The 23,638-nt window shown below is 42.6% G+C and overlaps 1 long non-coding RNA gene across 1 annotated transcript; it reads left to right on the top strand.

Moving 5' to 3' along the window:
- Nucleotides 1–1,105: 1,105 nt before the first annotated feature.
- Nucleotides 1,106–2,133, top strand: LOC109157212. Its single transcript, XR_002050190.1, has 4 exons — nucleotides 1,106–1,147; nucleotides 1,265–1,446; nucleotides 1,536–1,616; nucleotides 1,947–2,133. It is a non-coding gene; the product is annotated as an uncharacterized LOC109157212 (long non-coding RNA).
- Nucleotides 2,134–23,638: the final 21,505 nt, after the last annotated feature.

Consider the following 23,638-nt stretch of genomic DNA (forward strand, 5'->3'; position numbering starts at 1 on the left):
TATTTGTTCATATAAATTCATAAGTTCAAATTATTGAACATTTGGTTGTACAACATATTTATGAAAATGTTGTAACAATATTATAAAATTTATTAGAACAAAAGCATTTAACTTGTGGTGCACTGTCATTTAATAAATTCTTCAGTGATGAATAGAGTCTTTAGTTTCTTCAAAATTGATCCTGGGCCATTTTGGTTTGTAAGGCTTAAGACAATTTTGTGGGGGCATATAAGTAAAACTCGTTATGTTCAGTTCATTTAAAGTGAACATTGAAGTTATTTGGGAAGTTATGGTGTATGATTAAGATTCCAAATTCATGGACTTAAGACGTTTGGTTTATTGTCTAAGTTATTGGAATGCTTCTATGACTTGACTATCTTTTGGCTATTTTTGATGAGTGGGAGTGACAGACGTGTCAACTCCAAGCTCTTAGCTGTTAGAGATAGTACTTAAAGTTAACTTATAAAGAAGTCATGGAATATAGTTAGCATTATGCTAACATTAAGAGATCTCTACTTAAGGCATGCTTATAAAGTTTTAGAGATCATATAGTGTACTCTTTGTACAATTTGGATGCGTTCTCTCCTTCAGTTGTGCACATAATGTATTTGAGAAACATCCCTTAAGGTACCGAGAATAAACATAGGGTTTGTTCATTAAGGACCTAAGTTGGAGAATTAAAATGCATGTGACCATAATGGATACTACTCTGATTAAATAGAGGACATGTCACTATGATTCGTGTGTTTTGTTCTTTGATGAAGGTTGTGCTAGTACTTGCACCAAGTGGGAGAATGTAAGATTTTCCCTTATAATATATATTGATATTATATATTAGGGCCTTAATTAAGTGGTGCAAGTTGACTAGGCTTATTAAGTGGTCTGGTTGGACTTAATAACTAGTAGTTGTTAGTCAACCAAACTTTGTGCCTAATATAACCTGGATTGATGGGATACAGGATTATGGATTAGTTAGCACATTCAGTTACGGTACTCAGACCGCTCAGTAGATACCAATACACCATCTAGGGTTCTGAGTCAGGTCTGAGGCAAAACATGGCTGACGGTCTACCGTTAAGTGGCAATACTACAGGAACATCAACTATGGCTGGAGATCTACATGGCTACGCTTCCGCTATCATACGAGGTCAGGTTTCTCGTATACTATTATTCATTATAGTTAGACTATTGTATATTTAACATTAGTGACTCAGTGTGTCACTGAATATTTAAGTAATTTTTTAAAATTTATTTCATTGTGCAGAAGGCATAGAAAGAGAGGTTAGCATCCTGTTGATGAACACAAGGTATTGTGGTTGATAAAGACAAAATTCGTTGTGGTTTTTTGTTGGGATATTATAATAGTTATAGCAAAAAGGCAAAGTGGGTATTGCTTCAATGTGGATAAGCGTTGGATCATCTCGGCCTGTGAAAGCCACTGCTAAGGTTAGAAGCTTTTCCTGGTAAGCTTGAAGCTTCTGTGTGGTTTTGTCAAGTCTTGTTTTGTTCTTAAGCAATGCTTCTTTTAAATGTAGGAGAGTTGTGAATGTGGTTTTGAAGATGATGTGAATGCAGGCCAGTAGGATCAACTTCCTCAATCAGACATAATCAGGCCAGTAAGGATCAACTTTCTCATTGACAGTCCCATTTTGCTAAACTTTAGTTATGTATTCATTTATGATCTATGTGATGAATGTAGCATGCTAATCATATTTAAAAAGATCATGTGCTACATTCCTTATTTTTATACATGCATATATACTTGAAAGTATAAAGTATCTATTATCATATGCAAATTTATTATCGGTAAGTTTTAGTTTTTGCTGCATGCTCATCACTTTGAATAACAAATTATTACATTTGGTAAGTAAATTTATATAGAATATCTAAATTATATTTTATTAATTAACTTATTTAGTAATTTGATTAATTAAATTAATTTGTAGGTATTTGAAGGAAATTCGTACTCTACCGATGAAATAGATGGGATTCGAGACTTATGAGCAAAATATTTTTTGGAAGAGTATGTGTAACTTTTATTTTAGATTATATGTTATATTGCATTGATATAAAGTATTGTATTGATAGTATTTGGTTGAGTGTTGATAATATTGTGTTTTGATAGTTTGTTGATAATATTGTGTTTTGATAGTTTGTTGATAATATTGTTTTTGATAGTTTGTCTATAATAGTGTTGATGATTAGTATTATCTTGATATGTAGTGCATGAAAATAGGATTTTTATAAAAATTGGGGCATTTAAAAATAAAAAAATAATAATGTTTAAAAAAAAAAAAAATCCGCTACCCTTATTTTGTAAAAAGGGCAGCGGATGCTTAAATAAAATAATAATAAAATAAGAAAATTCGCTACCCTTCTATATTTAGAAGGGTAGCAGATTTCAACTTTCCGCTACCGTTGTGGAAAGTGTAGCCCACAAGGGTAGCGGAAAACTCAAGGCTTTTAGCGTCCCTCAAATCCGCTACCCTTGTACAAGGGTAGCGGATAACCCTTTACAAGGGTAGCGGATGTGCATATCTGTACTAGTGCATACTGAATAAAATTGTTGTCCTTTAAGAAAAAGACGCACAAAGACAACGGTTTAAAAATAATCATTGCCTTTGAAGCGTTGTGTATTCAAGTGTACATAAAAACAACACATCTAAGGTTTTTCAAGACTAAAAATAAACTCGAAAGTAATTTTTCAAAAGCCATATGGTTTCTTCTCGCTTAGGGGTACTAGCATTACTGGCCATTTACATGTCATTGTAAACGCTAAATTGTAGGCACCGCTTTTGGGTGGGACAGCTGGCCTGAAGATTAAAGGCTGCTTTATTTCCAATGCTAAGGATTGAACCCTTAACCTTTAATTTGGATAAGGATGGATGAGTCCATTCCACTCAACCACACCCTCCAGATTTAAATTGCTGAAATGGTTCAGTGCAAATAGAAAAGAGAGACAAACTTCATTGATGATTCGTATTGTTTATAGAGAGGGAAAGGAAAGGAGGAATAATGAAGAATGATCGAGCGGGAACTTCTTCCTACAACATATATAGAAGTCGTTATAACTAACTCTTAGGAAAAGACCTAAAAGTCTCTGGCTGTTTAATTGAGAGTGTTGCTTCCTTCACTAGCTGTGTTGGTGACGTGTTCTACTTGCTTCATCACCCCCCCCCCCCCCGGTTCTACTTGCTTCATCACCCCCCCCCCCGTAAGCTGGAGCATGGAGATCCTGCAAGCCCAGCTTAGCATGAAAAACATCAAACAAGGGTTTTGGCAAAGCTTTTGTGAATCCATCTGCTGTCTGATTTTGAGAAGTGATGCCTAATAGTTTGATGACTCCTTCTTGAACCTTTTGCCTAACAATATGGCAATCAATTTCGATGTGTTTTGTATGTTCATGAAACACATAATTCTATCATATTGCAATAGCAGAACTGTTGTCACAGAACAATGCCACAGGCTTGATTACTTCTGATCTCAAATCTGCCAGCAAGTATAAAAACAATTGTTGCTCAGAAGTTGTTGAGGCCAATGCCCCATACTCTGCCTCTGAGGAAGAACTTGAGACAGTTACCTGCTTCTTGGTTTTCCATGAGATTAATGAATTCCCAAGGTAGACATAATAACCAGTCAAGGACTTCCTAGTCTCACTACAAGTTGCCCAATCTGAATCAGAAAAGCCCTGCAGTCTAGTGGGTTGTTGGATGAGTAGAAAGTGCCTTTTCTAGGAGAACATTTAAGGTACCTCAACACCCTATGGGCTGCAATCAAATGACTGTCCCTTGGTTTGTCCACAAACGGACTTAACTGCTGGACTGTATATGTTATATCTGGCCTGGTGTTGGTTATGTAAAGAAGTTTGCCAACTAGCATTCTAAAAACTTCAGGATGCACAACGAGAGTTCCTTCATTGGAGGTAAGCCTTTGGCCAGGAACAGAAGGTGTTGATGCAGGTTTGGCCTCTAAAAAGCCACTTTTTTGCAAAATTTCTAGGGTTTACTTTCTTTGACATATGTTGATGCCATTGGGAGTTCTAAAAGCTTTAATGCCCAAAAAATAATTCAAATTGCCAAGATCCTTGATCTTAAAAGCTTGGTCCAACAGCTGTTTGAGCTCTTTGATTTGATTGGAATCTGTTCCTGCTACCAGAATAGCATCTACATATATCAGCAAAGCAATAAATGAACTTCATGTTTGCTTAGTGAATAAAGAGGGATCTACTGAGGACCGAGAGAAACCAGTGTTCTGCAAAGCTATAGTCAATTTAGCATTCCATTGTCTAGAAGCTTGTTTCAGTACATACAAGGATCTCATAAGCTCGCTTACTTGATTTGGTTTGCTATTCTGAAACCCTGGTGATAAAACCATGTAAACCTCCTCTTCTAGATCTACATGGAGGAATGCATTATTGAGGTCAAGCTGCTCAATTGCCCATCTTTTAGCAACAGCTACTGCCAGAAATGTTCTGATTGTAGTCATCCTTGCCACAGGTGAGAAATTTTCAATATAGTCCACTCCTAGCTGTTGAGTGTACCCTTTGGCAACCAATCTAGCCTTGTATCTTTCTATGGATCCATTTGCTCTATGTTTGACCTTATACACCCATTTGCAACCAATGGGAGTCTTTCCTGCTGGCAATTCTGTCAAGGTCCATGTATTATTGTGGACCAAGGCCTCTATCTCAGCTTCCATGGCCTGCCTCCATTCTTCACTCTTGATGGCCTCTTTATAAGATTGAGGCTCATGCACAGAAGCTATGGAAGAGGCACAAAACTTGTGGCTGTGAAGTAGATTATCATAGGATATTACTTTCCCAAGAGAATGTGGAGATGTTCTGATAACATCCTTTTGTAGCAAATCTGATTGACATAAGTAGTCCTGGAATTTGAGAGGGACATTCCTTTCTCTTGTTGATCTTCTAGGTTTTGGCTGGTCAGCATGATCCATAGGTAAAAGAACTTCAAGTTGCAGTGACTCATTAGAATCCCTACTAAGGAAAGAGTGCTCAGCAGATTCCCTGGGAGAGTTTCCAATGTTTAACTGATCAGATGATCCTGGGGAGTCCTCATCAGTATTGATTGTTCAGCAATGTGATTGTGACCTTCATCACTGATCTGTCTATTCACCTGTTCCAGAATATTAGTATCCACTCTAGTAGAGATGGGAATCAGTGGCAAAGAAGGATTGAACATTTATGGCATGCCCTCATCATGGTCAGTCCCTAAACCATCAGTTTTTCAAGGAAAGATGTGTTCATAGAAAGTAATATCTTTGGACACAAAAGTGACTGTATCACCCAAATCATATAGAACATAACCTTTCACAGCAGCATGAAAGCCCAAAAAAATACTTTTTATGGCCCTTGATTGCATCTTGTTTCTACCTTGTGATGAGGTAGCAGCAAAGCATAAACATCCAAAAGATCTCAGATGATTATAATCCACCTCCTTACCAAACAAAACCTAAAAATGGCTACTGCAATGGAGAACCTCAGTGGGTAACCAATTGATCAAGTATGATGCATGTAGAACACAATGGGCCCAAAAATCATCTGATAGACCAGCTTGAAATTTCAAAGCCCTAGAAGTGTTAAGAATCTGTTGATGCTTTCTCTCAGCCACCCCATTCTGTTGGGGTGTGTAAGCACAAGATTTTTGATAGATGATACCCTTTTTCTTTAAACACACTGTCTAAACACCTTGATTTTGGCTGTGAACTGAGTCTAAACATTGTTGTAGAAGTTCTGGAAGACAGTTCTCACCTCTGACTTATGCTTCATTAAGTGTAACCATGTGAACCAACTATGGTCATCAACAATGGTTAAAAAGTAATGATTTCCTTTTAGGGATGGCATAGCAAATGGCCCCCAGACATCCATGTGGAGTAAATCAAAGGGACTTTAAGCCTTGTTTGCACTAATAGGAAAACTGGACCTCTTATGTTTAGCAAAATGACAAATGTCACACACATACAAGAGCAGGATTTTTATGAGGGGAGACAAGTTTTATTCCTTTCAACAAATGTAACTTCTTCACAGGATAGTGGCCTAATCTATTGTGCCACAACTCTATAGAAAGATTATTACAAGAAGATGTTGACATGGTACTAGAAAAACAAGTTTTCTTCTTGATAGGAGGATTGGTGAGCAGGTACAAGCCATCCTTTTCCCTAGCAAAACCATCCACTATCCCATGATGTTCCTGAAGTACACATGTAACACCCTGTGTTACGGCCCCTAAATTAAAATCAATTAAATTATCACCCATCCTAAAAAGGGAATTAAAATCCATTAATTAGCTAAAAAGGGGTCCACCATGGTCCATGGGCCCATTATCCCTAAAAGCCAACCCCTTAGTCCTATAAGAAATAGGATTAGTAAACCCATGTCACTTAGACCCTAAATAGGACTCTTAATTATATAAATAGGGACATAGGAGGCACCTAGAACTCACACCACAAATAATCTCTCACCACACAAGAAGTTCCAAGAATTCCCTTAGGAGAAATCAAGAAAGGAGAAATCCTAAAGAAAGACCCTTCATAGCCAAGGAAATTAATTAAGGCTAAGAGGTAACCCATGTCTCAACAAAACCTATTTTCTTCGCTATAATCTCCTTCCTTGGCCTCCTTCTATATGCTTGCATCTTGATTTATACCTCTATGCTATTGTGATATATTCTTGATGATTGATAAGATAATTTGTGAGTATTCTTGGTAATCTTGATGATCTTGATGATGAAGATAGGTTCTTGATATTGATGAAACGATTCTTGACAAATCTTGATAATTCTTGGTGTTAAAGATAAATTGTGATCTTGATGATTTGGGAGGGATTAGACCCCTAGGATGGGTTGGGAAATTGTGTTATAATGTTATTGATATATATATAGGGTGGGAATTCGCATGTTCGGGTGTTTCTTATGTTTAGAAGTCGTAATAGGATGAGTTATACGTGATTCTTGCTTTTGATCCATTAATTGACTACTTGGTATCGTTAATTGCGTTTGAAAGTGTCTATGCATGGTTTTGAGTTCCACAAAGGATCCCGGGACGAAATTGAGATGAATGAGTCAGTGGGGGATAGGTGGGGGTAGGGGTACCCGCCACCTACCCGCTGCCCGAAGATCACCGCTGGGCGCCGGGCAGGCGTCCGCCCGCCGGTAACCCCCAACCTTGTACCTTCAAAGCCAACCGTTACCTCCGGAAAACCCCTATATAGCCAAGTCTAACCTTATTCCGCCGGGACCGTCGTCCCCCACCTATAACTACCAACGAAAACCCACCAATTCACGGCAACACATGCCCGGATAACACAATGTTATCCCCCAATCACGTGGACTCAGCCACAACTCCATAATCACGTCACGGCCACCACGACGACCGCTGCAATACCTTGGTGACTAGCGTCCCATACACTAATCGTGCAATCCAGGTAGAGCCACACACGCACCACCACTCACACGAAACAAGCAACGGATTGCAAAAGAGGTAAGAAACATACTCAATCAAGAGACGGGTCGCAACCCATCGACAACTAGAAAGCTCAACAACGGGGAAACTCAAGATAGTTCCGAGGAACACACAAGACACCACACGGTTCAGCGAAACACAATGTTGAACACTTAGCACGATACACAACACCAAAGATCCTACATGGATACCTACCATAAAGCTCTAGACCTACGAAACATCAAGAAGACGCTCAAATAGTTTCACAAAAGAACATCGGGAGGCCAAAAGATCAAAGACCGAGACAAACAAATCACGGGGAACAAATTCCATCACAACACCAACCATGTACCCGCGGGTGGACCCACGGGTAGCGCCCCACCCGCGGTTCCGCCTGCGGGAACATATTCCCACAGGCTATGTACCAGCGGGTAGGCCGGCGGGTGGTGCCCCGCCCACCGTTCCGCTCGCGGGAACACTGCTGTTCCACAACAAATCCCTTCGGCTATTTTCTTCTCCAAACACAAATTCAAGTGCAAAACATGCCAAATCTCACCAAACACAAAAAAATGACTTGAACTTAGGAAAATGCCAAGCAATGGCACAAAGGAATCCTAAACACAAGCTCTAGATATGCAATATCACAAGATAAATGCATAAACTCTCACATTTCATAGCAAAACACATGTAGAAGCCAAGAAATTATATATAGGTACGCAAAATAGGATTTGTAGAGCATGGGTTACCTCTTGAAGACCAAAAGACTCTTCTTACACCACAACAAGCTCTCCACTAAGCTCACTAGCCAAACCCACTTCATTACCAAACCAAAAGATCATAAAGATCCTACCTTTAAGAAAAAGACAACTAAGATGGAACAAAAAAGACTAGACAAGCTTAGATCTTACCCTTCTAGATGCCAAAATAGAGGAAAGATTGAATCTTGGAAGCAAAACTTGGAATCTTGACAAAGGCTTCTTTTGGCTTGAAGAAGAAGCTACTCTTCTATTCTAGAGAGAAGGTAGAGATATTTTCTAGGGAATGTAAGGGAATGAAATGAAGAAGTCTTCTAGGTTTAGGTTACAAAACTAGCTCTTGGTGAAAAGACAAGGATACCCTTACTAACTCTTAGAAAGTGTAAGGAACAAGGAAACTCCTCTCAAAGCACAAGGTACAACACCACTTAAAGATTGACTAGTCAAATACTAGTCCTTGATTATCAAAAATCAGGATTTTAGTAATCAATTCCTCAAAAGAAACACCTCAACAGGAATCAATCAATGGATCACAACGAAGATATGAAACCATACTCAATCAAGGAATGGATCACAGTCCAACAACAACAACGATGAATAACACAAGTTATCATCAACCAATCGGAAGGTACAAACTACACACACGCTTGCATTTAAACACCAAACTAGCATGCTTATCAAACGGGTAAACCAAACGTAGTTCCGAAGAACACACAAGACTCATCACGGTTCAACGAATCACAATGTTGAACACTTAGCGCGATTCAAGACACCAAAACCTACATGGCTACCTACCATATAGTTCTAGACATACGAAACATCAAGAAGACGCTCAAATAGTTCCACAAAAGAACATCGGGAAGTCAAAAGACCAAATACCGAGTCAAAAGAATCACGGGGAACAAATCCCGAACAACATCACAACACGTACCCGCGGGTAAGCCCACGGGTAGGCCTCTACCCGCGGGTCCAGGCTGCCCGAAATGTGTACCCCGCGGGTGGGCGGCGGGTTGGACCCCTACTCGTCGTTCCGCCCGCGGGTACAACCATGTACCTCAAATAATCCCTTCGGGAATTTTCAACTCTAAGCTCAAATTTAAGTCCAAAACATGCCAAATCTCACCCAATACAACAAAATGACTTGAATCAAAGGAAATTCCAAGCAATGGCACAAAAGAACCCTAAACACAAGCTCTAGATATGCATTTTCACAAGACAATGCATAAACACTCTCATTTCATAGCAAAAACACATGTAGAATCCAAGAAATCGCATATAGGTAAGAAAAATTGATTTTTTAGAACATGGGTTACCCCTTGTAGACTAAAGACTTCACTTTACACCTTAATAAGCTCTTCTCAAGGCTCACCTTCCAAACCCACTTTAAGAACAAACCAAAAGATCATAAAGATCCTACCTTTAAGAAAAGACACCTAAGATGAAACCAAAAACACAAGATGAACTTAGATCTTACCCTCCTAGATGCCCAAATATGTGAAAGGTTGAATCTTGGAAGCAACACTTGAAGTTTTGGCAAGGCTCCAACTTGGCTTGGAAGAAAAGCTACTCATCTTTTTAGAGAGAAGGTGGAGCTAGATTTTTAGAAAGTGTAAGGAAAGAATGAAGGTGGTCTACTAGGTTAGGTTACAATACTAACACCAAGTGAAAGGTCAAGAATGCCCTTACTAACATTAGGAAGTGTAAGGGATAAGGGAACTCCCTACAAAGCTCAAGGTACAACTTTGACTTTGGGATTGACTAGTCAATTACTAGTCCCCAAGTATTGAATTTTCAGGATTTAGGAAGTAATTCACCAATTGAAATATGATTAATTACTCAATTAATCCATTAATTGAATTTGGATTTCGGGGTGTCACATCCTCTCCCCCTTCAAAGAAGCTTCGTCCGCGAAGCTTGGGTACGACGAATTAAAAGCAAACGATGATAGGAAACAACATTGTGACAAGAGGTTCAAGAGAAAATTCTTTTGGTCAAAACTCAAAAGAATTCACAAGAGTTTCAAAACAAGAATGAAGGTATATCAAATCAAGGATTGATAAGAGTTTAACAAATGTATGTTTTGGAGCATCACGAACTGTAATCTTACACAAACACCAACTTCTAGCCAACCACTAAGGACAAAACAACCAACACAAAACACCCACTACTTCTGCTAAGCTAACTCAACAAGGCAACAAGCAAAAACAAGCACGTAAGGCAAGCAACAAATGACCGCAACGGCAACAACGGCTAAGGAGATACAACTACTAAGAAAAAGACGAACACGGTAGCTACAGCTTCACTCTAGAAGGACTCGCTCTCCAACTCCTTGGACTCCTCATCATCTTCTCCTCTACAACTCGAGCTGGCTTCAATCTGATCTAGCCTGTGGTGCACGGAGACGAACTGCATCTTCATGAAAGAGAAGCCCTCCTCAATCATGCAGTTCTGCTGGCGAAGCAAGGCGACAACACGCTCTTCATACGTCATGGAGTCGTGCTTCCACTTGGTGCGAGCTTCTCTTCTTTGTCGGTTCTCTTCATCTTCCAAGTCACTTTCTGTAACACCCCGTGTTACGGCCTTCAATCCTGGATTAATTATTTAATTAATCCCGTTAATAATAATTAAATATGATTTAATGCGGTTAGGTTTCCTTTAATTAATTAATAAGGTCCACCATGAACTGTGGACCCTTGCCTAAATTAGAGCCTTAAGCCTATTGGGAATAAACAAAGTAAACCCTTTACTATTCAGATTCTAATTAGGAATCCTAGACCTAGTTATCTATTAGGAATAAAGGAAGTAGGCCTTTTACTATTCAGACTACGATTAGGATTCCCCTTAATTAATTAATATGGTCCACTATGGACCATGGACCCTTATCCCTAAAATAAGCCCTTAGTCCTATAAAAAATAGAATTAGTAAACCCATACCATTCAGACTCTAATTAGGAGTCTTACATATATAAATAGGGATATAGGAGGCACCTAGATCTTTCACCACCATAATCTCTCACCACACAAGAAGTTCCAAGAATCCCCTTAGGAGAAATCAAGAAAGAAGAAAGCTTAAAGAAAGACCCTTCATAGCCAAGGAATTAATTAAGGCTAAGAGGTAACCCATGTCTCAACAAAACCTATTTTCATAGCTATGATTCCCCTCTTAGGATTTCCCCATATTATTGTGAATTGATGATTTGTGATATTATTATTGGTGATTGATGGGATGATTCCATGGGTGATCTTGATGATAAAGGGTTCTTGATATTTATGGTGTTCTTGATGATTATATGACGTTCTTGATGATTATATGATGTACTTGATGATTGTAGGATGTTCTTGATATTTATGTGATATTCTTACCGAATCTTGATATCAGAAGATGAATTGTGTCCTTGTTGATTTAAAAATGATTAGAACCCTAGGTTGTATCGTATGGAATTATTCTTGGTATATTGGGTGGGAATTCGCATGATTGCGTGTTGATTATGTTTAGAAAAGCATGATAGGCTATGTGCCATATGTGTCTTGATTTTGATCCGTTAATTGTCTACGTGTGTTATCAATTTCGTTTGAAAGTATCTAAGCATGGTTTCGGGTTCCACAAAGGTTCCCGGGGCGTTTTTGTGATGAAAGAATCAGTGGGGGGTAGGTGGGGGTAGGGGACCCGCCACCTACCCGCGGCATTCTTGGGCAAGGCCGGCAGCGGGCAGCCGGCGGGTGGGCAGCTGCCCGCCGGGCACCCGCTACCCGGATTTGCTACCGCCGGCGGGTAATCCCTCACCCACCGGCTACCCGCTGGTTTGAACCCCACTTTGGGATTTTGGCTTCCCCGTTTGATGTTCCCCCGACCCCCGTGGTGTCCCAACGGACTCCGTCTATCATGCCTATGTCTAGTTTGATATTTCGGGTACCGTTCGTAGGTTGTATGAGTCTTATATTTTGCATGCTAGTTGAATTGGTACCCCGTTGACCTAGGTGAAAGAAGTATGAACCCCTTAGGATTATTCTTAGTATGTGAAGGATCACGCATAGATTTTGTTATACGTTTTCTCCCCCTTCCCAATGTGTCAATGTGGGTTGCATGTGCTTGCTATGTGTTATGTGTGCATGATACACCAATCCGGTTGCGATCGGATTGGTTATTCCTGAGCTGCGGTTCAGAAGCTGGCTGCGGTCAGATTTACATTCTTGGGCTGCGGTCCACCGTTTGTTTGCGATCAAACGTTTCTACATGAGCTGCGGTTCATACTTTCCTGGCTGCGGTCAGATGACATACTCATCAGTCGGTTGCGATCGACCCCTCCGTGTTGCGATACGGGGCAGGGTGCTGCGGGGCCGTGTCAGAGCTATATGCGCTGACCCTCCTGTATGGGCATGCGATTGGTCCTGTGGCGCCAACAAAGTGTGTTATGTGATGGGATATGGAGGAGTTGTTGTTATGAGTGCCTTGGGGATGTGACTATGGGATTCATATTGGGAATCGTATATGTTGGGTTATGATTATTAATTGTGCTTATCTTATTTGCCTTGCCTGTTGTAAACTGTATATGCTTGGTATAACTGCTGTCGGTACTTAACCCTATCTGTTGAGTCTATCCCTGTTTTAAAAGCTAGAGTTCGTAGGATATATCTTCATGTTCAAAATGGTTTTCGTATATCTATATATATCTATATGTATCATATTTCAACGCGTTGGAGTGGGTTACCAGCATCTCTCGCTGAACAGATATATTTGGCTTTCAGGCACTGATGAGTAGACTCCGGAGCGCGCTAGAGATTCGAGGCGTAGTGTATATAGTTTCCCTTTCGGCCTGCGTGCCATTTACATTATTACTGAATTTAGTTAGTTAGCCTGTACATCTGAGTTCTCCAGCTCAGGTGTGGCATAGCACCCCGTACCTTTATGTTTAACAATGCTCTGTTTGGGATTTAATAAGAGAATACCTTTATTATATAAGTCTTTAAAAGTTTTAAAATTTCGGGGTGTTACACTTTCTTCGGCTTCAACGGCTTCCGGGGCTCCCACCTCATCCTCACGATCGGCTTCATCTTCGGCTTCCTGATCACCTCCCAAACTCTGAACGGCGAGGCTCAACTTCCCGGCATGGATTCCAAGCTCGGCTGCCAACTCTGCCCTTTCTTCAGGTGCTTTCCTTGCCACTTCTTCAAGCGTGATGTACTCACCATCATCCATCTGAAACAAATTACAACTCCGAAGATTGGTGGCATCCAACACCAACTTTCCCACGGTCTTCGGAAGACAACCATCCACACTGACACCCTTTCTAACCAAGATCCAACTCAACACCATCTCGTACGATAGGCTTTTTCGGTTGTGATCCCAACAGAAAACAATGTGTTGCAACATCAAAGCTGGCAAGTTGAACTTAACCATATTCTTGAGGCAAAAGGCAAAAGTGCACTCCAACTTCCTCAACAACTTGCTTTTGTTTTTATTAGGCAACAAACAATCCGACACCAACATAACCAAAATCCTTTGTTCCGCAGTCAACCTGTGACACCCCAAAAATCCACATTTCAATCCATGAATTAAGTGAGTAATTAATTCTAATTCTTTTGAGGAATTGATTCCTAAAATCCTGATTTTTATTACTCAAGGACTAGTATTTGACTAGTCAATCTTTAAGTTGTGTTGTACCTTGTGCTTTGAGTGGAGTTCCCTTGTTCCTTACACTTTCTAAAGCTTAGTAAGGGTATCCTTGTCTTTTCATCAAGAGTTAGTATTGTAACCTAAACATAGAAGACTTCATCATTTCATTCCTTACAGTCCTTAGAAAATATCTCCATCTTCTCTCTAGAAAAGAAGAGTAGCTTATTCTTCAAGCCAAGTTGAGACCCTTGTCAAGATTCCAAGTTTTGCTTCCAAGATTCAACCTTTCACCTATTTCGGCATCTAGGAGGGTAAGATCTAAGCTTGTCTAGTCTTTTTGGTTCCATCTTAGTTGTTTGTTTCTTAAAGGTAGGATCTTTATGATCTTTTGGTTTGATCTTGAAGTGGGTTTGAGAAGTAAGCTTTGTGGGGAGCTTGTTGTGGTGTAAAGTGAAGTCTTTTGGTCTACAAGAGGTAACCCATGCTTTACAAAACCTATTTTGCTTACCTATATGTGATTTCTTGGATTCTACTTGTTCTTTGCTATGAAATGTGAGGGTTTATGCATTTATCTTGTGATATTGCATATCTAGAGCTTGTGTTTAGGGTTCTTTTATGCCATTGCTTGGCATTTTCCATGGTTCAAGTCATTTTGTTGTATTTGGTGAGATTTGGCATGTTTTGGACTTGAATTTGTGTTTGGAGAAGAAAATCCCCGAAGAGATTAGTTGTGGAACAGGTATGTTCCCGCGGGCGGAACGGCGGGAGGGGCACCACCCCCCGGCCTACCAGTGGGTACACAGCCTCGTGGGATATTGTTCCCGCGGGCGGAACCACGGGTGAGGCACTACCCGTGGGTCCACCTGCGGGTACATGATTGGAGTTGGAGTGTGATTTGTTCCTCGTGATTCGGTTGTCTCGGTATTTGATCTTTTGACTTCCCGTTGTTCTTTTGTGGAACTATTTGAGCGTCTTCTTGATGTTTCGTAGGTCTAGAACTATATGGTCGGTATCCATGTAGGCTCTTTGGTGTCTTGAATCGTGCTAAGTTTTCAACATTGTGCTTCGTTGAACCAAGAGGTGTCTTCTGTGTTCCTTGGAACTATCTTGAGTTTCCCTGTTGTTAAGCATGCTAGTTTGTTGTCTTAATGCTAGCGTGTGTGTTGTTCGTACCTTCCGTGTGGTTGATGTTAACTTGTGTTATACATCGTTGCTGTCGTTGGGTGGTGACCCAATCTTTGATTGAGTATGTTTCATACCTTCGTTGTAATCCATTGCTTGACTCGTGTGAGTTGTTGTGACTCCGTTGCTTGTTTCGTGTGAGTGGTGGTGCGTGTGTGGCTCTACCTGGATTGCATGATTAGTGGTATGGGACGCTAGTCACCAAGGTATTGCTGCGGTCCTCGTGGTGGCCGTGACGTGATTATGGAGCTGTGTTCCTTCGAGAAAGGTTCACGTGATTGGGGGATAACATGTGTTATCCGGGCATGTGTGCCATGTGTGTGTACGGTACCTCGTGTACTATGAAATTGGTGGTCTTATAGGCGTTGTTGGTGGGGGACGACGGTCCCGGCGGAATAAGGTTGGACTTGGCTGTACAGGGGTCCTGGAGGTAATGGTGGAAGAAGGTATAAGGTTGGGGGTTGCCATAAGGTTGGAACAGGGCATAAGGAAGGCATATCAACTCGTGATGGGTGATGTCGCGAGGGCTTGTGTAGCCATTGTGGTGAGTTCTCTTTTTTGTGACGTGTGTAGTCACTAGGGCATGTGTTGCCATGGGTGAGTTGTATTTCCTTCGTGTTGTGGTAACCTTTGTGGTTTGGGATGTGTTCCCGGTGTTATCTTTAAGAGTGATGAGTCTTGTGTTGTCTTTCGATCTTGGCTTTTAACTTATATACTTATGTATTTCGTTTCGAAAATGGTTTTCTATCTTATATCTACCTATATATGATACTTAACGGTATTGGTGGGTTACAGCATTATCGCTGACCGGGCATCGTCCCATGTTTATCTTTGTATCTTTCAGGTGATGTTTAGACGAGCGCGATGTCTAGAGCTGTAACACCCCGAAATTTTAAACTTTTTGAAACTTATATAATAAAGGTAAGTTCTCATTTAAATTCCAAAACATAACATAAGAGTACGGGGTGCTATGCCACACCTAGGCTAGAGAACCCAGGTGCACAGGCTTGCTAAGTAAAATCCTTAATAATGTCAATACATAAGTATGGCACGCAGGCCGAAAGGTGAAACTGTCTACTCTACGCTCCAGATCTCTAGCGCGCTCCAGTTTCTACTCATGTGTGCCTGAAAGCCAAATATATCTGTTCAGCGAGAGTTGCTGGGAACCCACTCCAACACGTTGAAATACAATACATATAGATTTATACATGGATATAAGGAAAATCATTTCGAAGCACGAAGATATATATCCTAAGAGACTCTAGCTTTTAAAAAAAGGGAATAGACTCAACAGGTAGGGATAAGCACAACCAACAGTTATAACCAAGCACATACAGTTACTAGCATATATCCTATGGTCAAGATTTCACTTCATATCATCCATAACATCAATCAATCTGTATTCCATCACACAAGCACACTTTGATGGCGCCACAGGACCAATCACATGCCCATACATGAGGGTCAGCGCATATAGCTCTGACACGGCCCCGCAGCACCTTTGCCCCGTATCGCAACACGAGGGGGTCGATCGCAACCGACCGATGAACCGCAGCTCATCATAATGTTTGATCGCAACCAAACAGTCGACCGCAGCCCAAGAGTAGTCATCTGACCGCATCCAGGAATATGAACCGCAGCTCATGTAAAACGTTTGATCGCAACCAAACGGTGGACCGCAGCCCGAGAGTGTAAATCTGACCGCAGTCAGCTTCTGAACCACAGCTCAGGAATAACCAATTTGATCACAACCAAATTGGGGTATCATGCACACATAACACATAGCAAGCACATGCAACTCACATTGACACATTGGGAAGGGGGAGAAAACATATAACGAAACCTATGCGTGATCATCCACATACTAAGAATAATCCTAAGGGGTTCATACTTCTTGCACCTAGGCCAACAGGATACCAATCCAACTAGCATGTAATATATAAGACTTATTCAACCTACGAATGGTACCCGAAACATCAAACTAGACATAGGCACGATAGACGGAGTCCGTTAGGATGCCACGGGGGTCGGGGTAACATCAAACGGGGAAGCCGGAATCCCGAGGAGGGGAAATTTCCAGCGGGTAGCCGGTGGGTGAAGAGTCACCCGCCGGCTGCCCGCCGGCGACGAGTCTCCGGGCAGCGGGTGCCCGGCGGGCAGTCGCCTGCCCGCTGCCGGCGACGCAAATTCCGGCCGCGGGTAGGTGGCGGGTCCCCTACCCCCACCTACCCCCCACTGACTCCTTTTCACAATAAACGCCCCGAGATCCGTTGTGGAACCCGAAGCCATGCTTAGACACTTTTAAACGCAATGGATGACACCACGTAGACAATTAACGGATCAAAAGCAAGAAACATACGACACGTATCCTATCATGCTTCCTAAACATAATTAACACCCTAACATGCGAATTCCCACCCAATCCATTAAGAATAAAACCATATGAGTTTCACGATACATCCTAGGGCTCTAATCAAATTTAAATCATCAATAACATAACTCATCTTTAAATATCAAGATTCATCAAGAACATCACACAATCATCAAGAATCCTCATCATCATCAAGATTACCAAGATCACACATAAAATCATATCACCAATTATCAAGATCACATCATCAATATTATAAACGATTCATCAAGACACAAGAATATAGAGGGAGGCCTAAGGTGGAGATCATAGCTAAGAAAATAGGTTTTGTTGAGACATGGGTTACCTCTTAGTCTTAATTAATTTCCTTGGCTATGAAGGGTCTTTCTCTAAGTCTTTCTTCTTTCTTGATTTCTCCTAGGGGAATTCTTGGAACTCCTTGTGTTGTGAGAGATTATTGTGGTGTGGGTTCTAGGTGCCTCTTATGTCCCTATTTATATACCTAAGCGTCCTAATTAGGGTCCAAACACTATAGGCTTACTAACTCTATTCCTTTTAGGAATAGGGGCTGGGTTTTGGAGGTGCGGACCCACGGACTATGGTGGGCCTTTTCCTAATTAATTATTGTAATTTAATTCTTTCTTTGGGTAATTGATTAAATGATTAATTTGTTTTAGGGGTCGTAACACGGGGTGTTACACTCTCCCCCCCCCCCTTACAAGGGGCTTCGTCCCCGAAGCCCGGTGTGTTATTCCATTCTTTCACCCCTGTATATCCCGTATTTTGGCCTCCTGGTTAGGAACGCGGCCCCACGTGCTGTCTTTGCTGGGGTAGACTGGATTTCTGGTGCTGTGGTGATAGGAAAGTTCGAGTCTACCTTGGTTTCCTGTCCTAGAGCTGGATGCCCTGCGTGTGCCCAAGGTGGCCTCGATTGCTGCCACCCTCTGATCTAAAGCGCGTGTCGTGTGGATTAAGGACGAGAACCCTTTGTAACACCCCGTGTTACGACCCCTAAAACCAATTAATCATTTAATCAAATATCCTAAGAAAGAACTAAATTACAATAATAACTAAGAAAAGGCCCACCATAGTCCGTGGGCCCTCACCCCTAAAACCCAACCCCTAACCCTAGAAGGAATAAAATTATCAAGCCTATAATACTAGACCCTAATTAGGACTCCTAGGTGTATAAATAGGGGACATAAGAGGTACCTAGAACCCCCACAACAATAATCTCTCACCACCCAAGGAGCTCCAAGAATTCCCTTAGGAGAAATCAAGAAAGAAGAAAGCTTAAAGAAAGACCCTTCATAGCCAAGGAATTAATTAAGGCTAAGAGGTAACCATGTCTAAACAAAACCAATTTTCATAGCTATGATTCCCCTCTTAAGATTTCCCCCATATTCTTGTGTGTTGATGATTCGTTATAATGATCTTGATAATTGGAGTTATGATTCCATGGGTGATCTTGATGATAAGAGGTTCTTGATGATTATATGGTGTTCTTGATGTTCTTGATGATTATAAGATGTTCTTGATGTTTATATGATATTCCTACCGAATCTTGATATTAGAAGATGAATTGTGTTCTTGTCGATTTAATAATAATTATAACCCTAGGTTGTATCGTGGAATTCGTATGGTATTATTCTTGGTATATTGGGTGGGAATTCGTATGTTTGGGTGTTGATTATGTTTAGAAAAGCATGATAGGTTATGTGCCGTATGTTCTTGCTTTTGAATCCGTTAACTGTCTACGTGTTGTTGTCAATTGCGTTTGAAAGTGTCTAAGCATGGTCTCGGGTTCCACAATGGTTCCCGGGTCGTTTTTCTGTGATGAAAGAGTTAGTGGGGGGTAGGTGGGGGTAGGGGACCCGTCACCTACCCGCGACCAATGTTGGTAACGCCGGCAGCGGGCAGCCGGCGGGTGACCCCTCACCCACAGGCTAACCGCTGGATTTTACCCTACCTTGGGATTTTGGCTTCCTTGTTTGATGTTCCCCCGATCCTCGTGGTGTCCAACGGACTCTGTCTATCGTGCCTGTGTATAGTTTGATATTTCGGGTACCGTTCGTAGGTTGTATAAGTCTTATATATTGCATGCTAGTTGAATTGGTATCCCGTTGGCCTAGGTGTAAGAAGTATGAACCCCTTAGGATCACTCTTAGTATGTGGATGATCACGCATAGGTTTCGTTATACGATTTCTCCCCCGTCCCAATGTGCTAATGTGGGCTGCATGTGCTTGCTATGTGTAATGTGTGCATGATACCCCAATTCGATCGCGATCGAATTGGTTATTCCTGAGCTGCGGTTCAGAAGCTAGCTGCGGTCAGATTTATACTCTTGGGCTGCGGTCCACCGTTTGGTTGCGATCAAACGTTTCTACATGAGCTGCGTTTCATATTTCCTAGCTGCGGTCAAATGACATACTCTTGGGCTGCGGTCCACTGTTTGGTTGCGATCAAACACTACGATGAGCTGCGGTTCATCGGTCGGTTGCGATCGATCCCTCCGTGTTGCGATACGAGGCAGGGTGCTGCGGGGCCGTGTCAGAGCTATATGCGCTGACCCTCTTGTATGGGCATGCGATTGGTCCTGTGGCGCAAACAAAGTGTGCTATGTGATGAGATATGGATGATTGGATTGTTATGAAAGCGTGACCATAGGATACATGCTAGTAACTGTATATGCTTGATTATGACTATTGGTTGTGCCTCTCTCTATCTGTCGTGTCTGTTCCCTACACCTGTGAATTGTGCATACTTGGTTATGACTGTTGGTTGTGCTTATCCCTATCTGTCGAGTCTATTCCCTGTTTTGAAAGCTAGAGTCTCTTAGGATATATCTTCATGCTTCGAAATGGTTTTCATATATCTATGTATATATCTATATGTATTGTATTTCAACGCGTTGGAGTGGGTTACCAGCATCTCTCGCTGAACAGATATATTTAGCTTTCAGGCACAGACGAGTAGATCACTGGAGCGCACTAGAGGTTTGGGGCGTAAATTAGATAGTTTTCCCTTTTGGCCTGCGTTCCATGATTTGTATTGATACTGACTGAGATTGTTAGAATTTAGCCTGTGCACCTGAGTTCTCTAGCTCAGGTGTGGCATAGCACCCCGTACTCTTTATATTATGTTTTGGGAATTAATGAGATTTCACCTTTATTATATAATCTTCAAAAGTTTAAAAATTTCGGGGTGTTACAGTTGGTATCAGAGCCTAAGTTTGACCCTAGTATAAGACTCTCAAGACTGGACCTTAGGACGAAGACTTGAACTCTAGGTACTTAGGGACATATGACTCAGGAATCTTAGGACGCGCGGTGACACTGTGAAACCTACACATAACCTCCCCACACTTTATCTCTCCCTTATCTAAAGAAGACTTTCCCCCGCTTATCACAGCAAAAGAAGAGCACCGAACTCTAACTTAACATTCTTATAAACGTTGACTCAGAAAGACGACAGCATGGCACCAAACAGGAGACAATCGAGGACTCCAGAACCCGCCGCACACGACCCCCTGACTCAAACCCTACAACCACTAACACAAGTCGCCCAGGCACTAAGCGACGTAGCTCTTCGCAACAACAGGCCCTCGCCCCCTCCATCAAACGCGAACTCAAACATCGCCCGACAAGGTTCGAACTATCGACCACCCACGTTCTCAGGAGAAGAGGATCCCGTAATCCTGGAGGAATGGATCTGGACCCTCGACAAAATTCAAGGGTTAGAGATAGCCTCGTTCTACTTCGGACACGAGGCCGATCTCTGGTGGATCCACGAGGGGCCCGCTTACCAACAAGAACCAGGGTTCGACTGGGAAAACCTCAAAACACGAGTACAAGAACGATTTTACCCAACACACGTAAAAGCATCCATGTACGAATAGTTCCTCCATTTGAAACAAGGGACAGCTACCGTCATGGAATACCATAAACGATTCCTCGAACTAGCACGCTTCGCGCCAGAACTAGTCCCCACCGAGGTAACCAAAATAGAAAGATTCATATCAGGCCTCAACTTCGAAGCTTGAAAAGCACTAGTAGTAAGTAGACCTCGGACCCTCAACGAGGCTTACTGCCGTGCCGCAAATTTCTATCGAATCCAACTACTCCAAAGTGGGGTTCAGGAACAGATACGAAAGAGAAACACCGGAGGTGGAGCACCACCTGTAAAAAGGACGAGAAACGACACAAACACAAGACCGAGCAATCTGACCAACCAAAGGCCGCCCCTAGGGAACAACGAAGCTAACACAAAGAGCTTCCTTTGCCTGAAATGCAACAAAAGCCATAGAGGTAAAAACTGCATGGGCAATCCCTGGCGATGCTTCAACTGCGGTGAAGAGGGGCACAAGGCCTTCCAGTGCACTCAACCCCAAAGGCCACGCCCCACCACCATGGGTCAACACGGGGGCACCACCCACCAAGGAAACTACGGCGCTCCTGGGAAAATATTCGTCATGAGCCGCACCCAGGCCAACCTCGGGAACGAGAGCAATCTCGAGGATGGGAACCTAACCCCAGAAGACGAGGACCGTGCAAACCCCGCGGAAGAAAACCAAGAAGACGAATTCTGTCTAGGATAAATCGGCAACCGACCGCCAACCGCCCACGCCGCACCCAGCAGCAACCCACTGCCACGTGACGCCAACGGTGCGAGCCAGCCGCCACCACACGCCGCCACTGCTGCCGAAGAAAGCCTCGACACCAGCACGCCGTCGCCTCCCCTCGTCGAGCCGACGCCGGCACACAGCTCGCCGTCGCCTCCTTCGCAAGCGGAGAAAACTGCCCGCCGGAAAAGTCATCGGAAAAGTGTCATATACCCCAAAATGCCGAAGAAACCCCTCGGAACCCGTACCCCGGAATGGAGCAATGCCGGCTACACCGTAATAGGAGGTAAAGCCCTCGAACCCGACCAATTTTCTCCGGAATTGGTCGACATGCTTAATTATCAAGGCCTTTTGGATACATACCTCACCATCAAGGGGGATACGTACCCCAAATTAGTGAAAGAGTTCTATCAACACCTAGCGGCCACCAAACGGGGTGATAAACTAGAAATCACCACCAAGGTCCGCGTCAAGGAAATTATACTCTCCGAAGGCCGCTTGGCCAAGCTCCTGAAATTGACCACCACGGGTGTGTCAAACTACGACCGAAAGGGGTGGATTGATACCCAAAACACGGGGTACAAGGACTATCTCGGGTACCTAATCGGGAAAGAGTAAGGATTCACCTCGGCCACACGGCCGAATAGGAAGTGGCTAACGGCGGAGCAAAAGATATCGGTTATGATTGTAACCGATAGCCTCTTGCCCACGAACAATAAGAGCAAAGACGTGAGGAGTTTAGAGTGCACCTTTGCCTATCTCTTGAAACACAAAATCAAGTTCAACCTGCCGGCCCTCATGCTAAAGCACATGGAGTTTTGCAAAACAAGCAACCGACTTAGCCTACCCTACGGGATGATCCTAAGTTGGATCATGGAGAAGAAGGGGGTGGACCTAAGCCACACCGAGGTTAAAACTGCAAATGGCATGATCTTTAACGCCCAGAACCTCCACCGCAATGATATCTACTACACTGAAGGGGGACATTACCTCACCCTCGAAGAAATTTGCCTTAAACCCAAGGAAGAACGAAGAGAATTGGTCGACCAATTGGACATCTCCAACAAAAAGCTCAAACGAGCAATGCAAGATTGTGGGGATCTGGAGGGAGATGAGGACCAGGAGGAGGATGACGAGCCTAACCCATCGGTGCACCCACGAGCGAGAGGGAACCCAAGGGAACAAAACGAGGGTTCGGTCAATGAGCGCATCCTAGCGCAACTCAACCGGCAAAACCAAATCATGGAGGAAGGGTTCTCGTCCTTGATCCGTACGACACGCACATTAGATCAGAGGGTGGCAGCAATCGAGGCCGCTTTGTGCACTCGCGGGGCATCCAACTCTGGAGCAGGAGACCGATGTAGACTCAAACTTTCCTATCACCACACCACCAGAAGTCCAGTCTACCCCAGCTAAGACAAAACATGGGGCCACATTCCTAACCAGGAGGACAAAATGCGGGATGTCCAGGGGTGAAAGAATTGATTAACACACCGGGCTTCAGGGACGAAGCCCCTCGTAAGGGGGGGAGAGTGTAACACCCCGTGTTACGACCCCGAAAAACCAATCAATCATTTAATCAAATATCCGAAGAAATAATTAACTAAGAAAAGGCCCACCATAGTCCGTGGGCACTCAC

This window comes from Ipomoea nil, unplaced genomic scaffold (genome assembly GCF_001879475.1).
Source record: "Ipomoea nil cultivar Tokyo-kokei standard unplaced genomic scaffold, Asagao_1.1 scaffold2762, whole genome shotgun sequence".
In the NCBI taxonomy this organism is placed as follows: Eukaryota; Viridiplantae; Streptophyta; class Magnoliopsida; order Solanales; family Convolvulaceae; genus Ipomoea; species Ipomoea nil.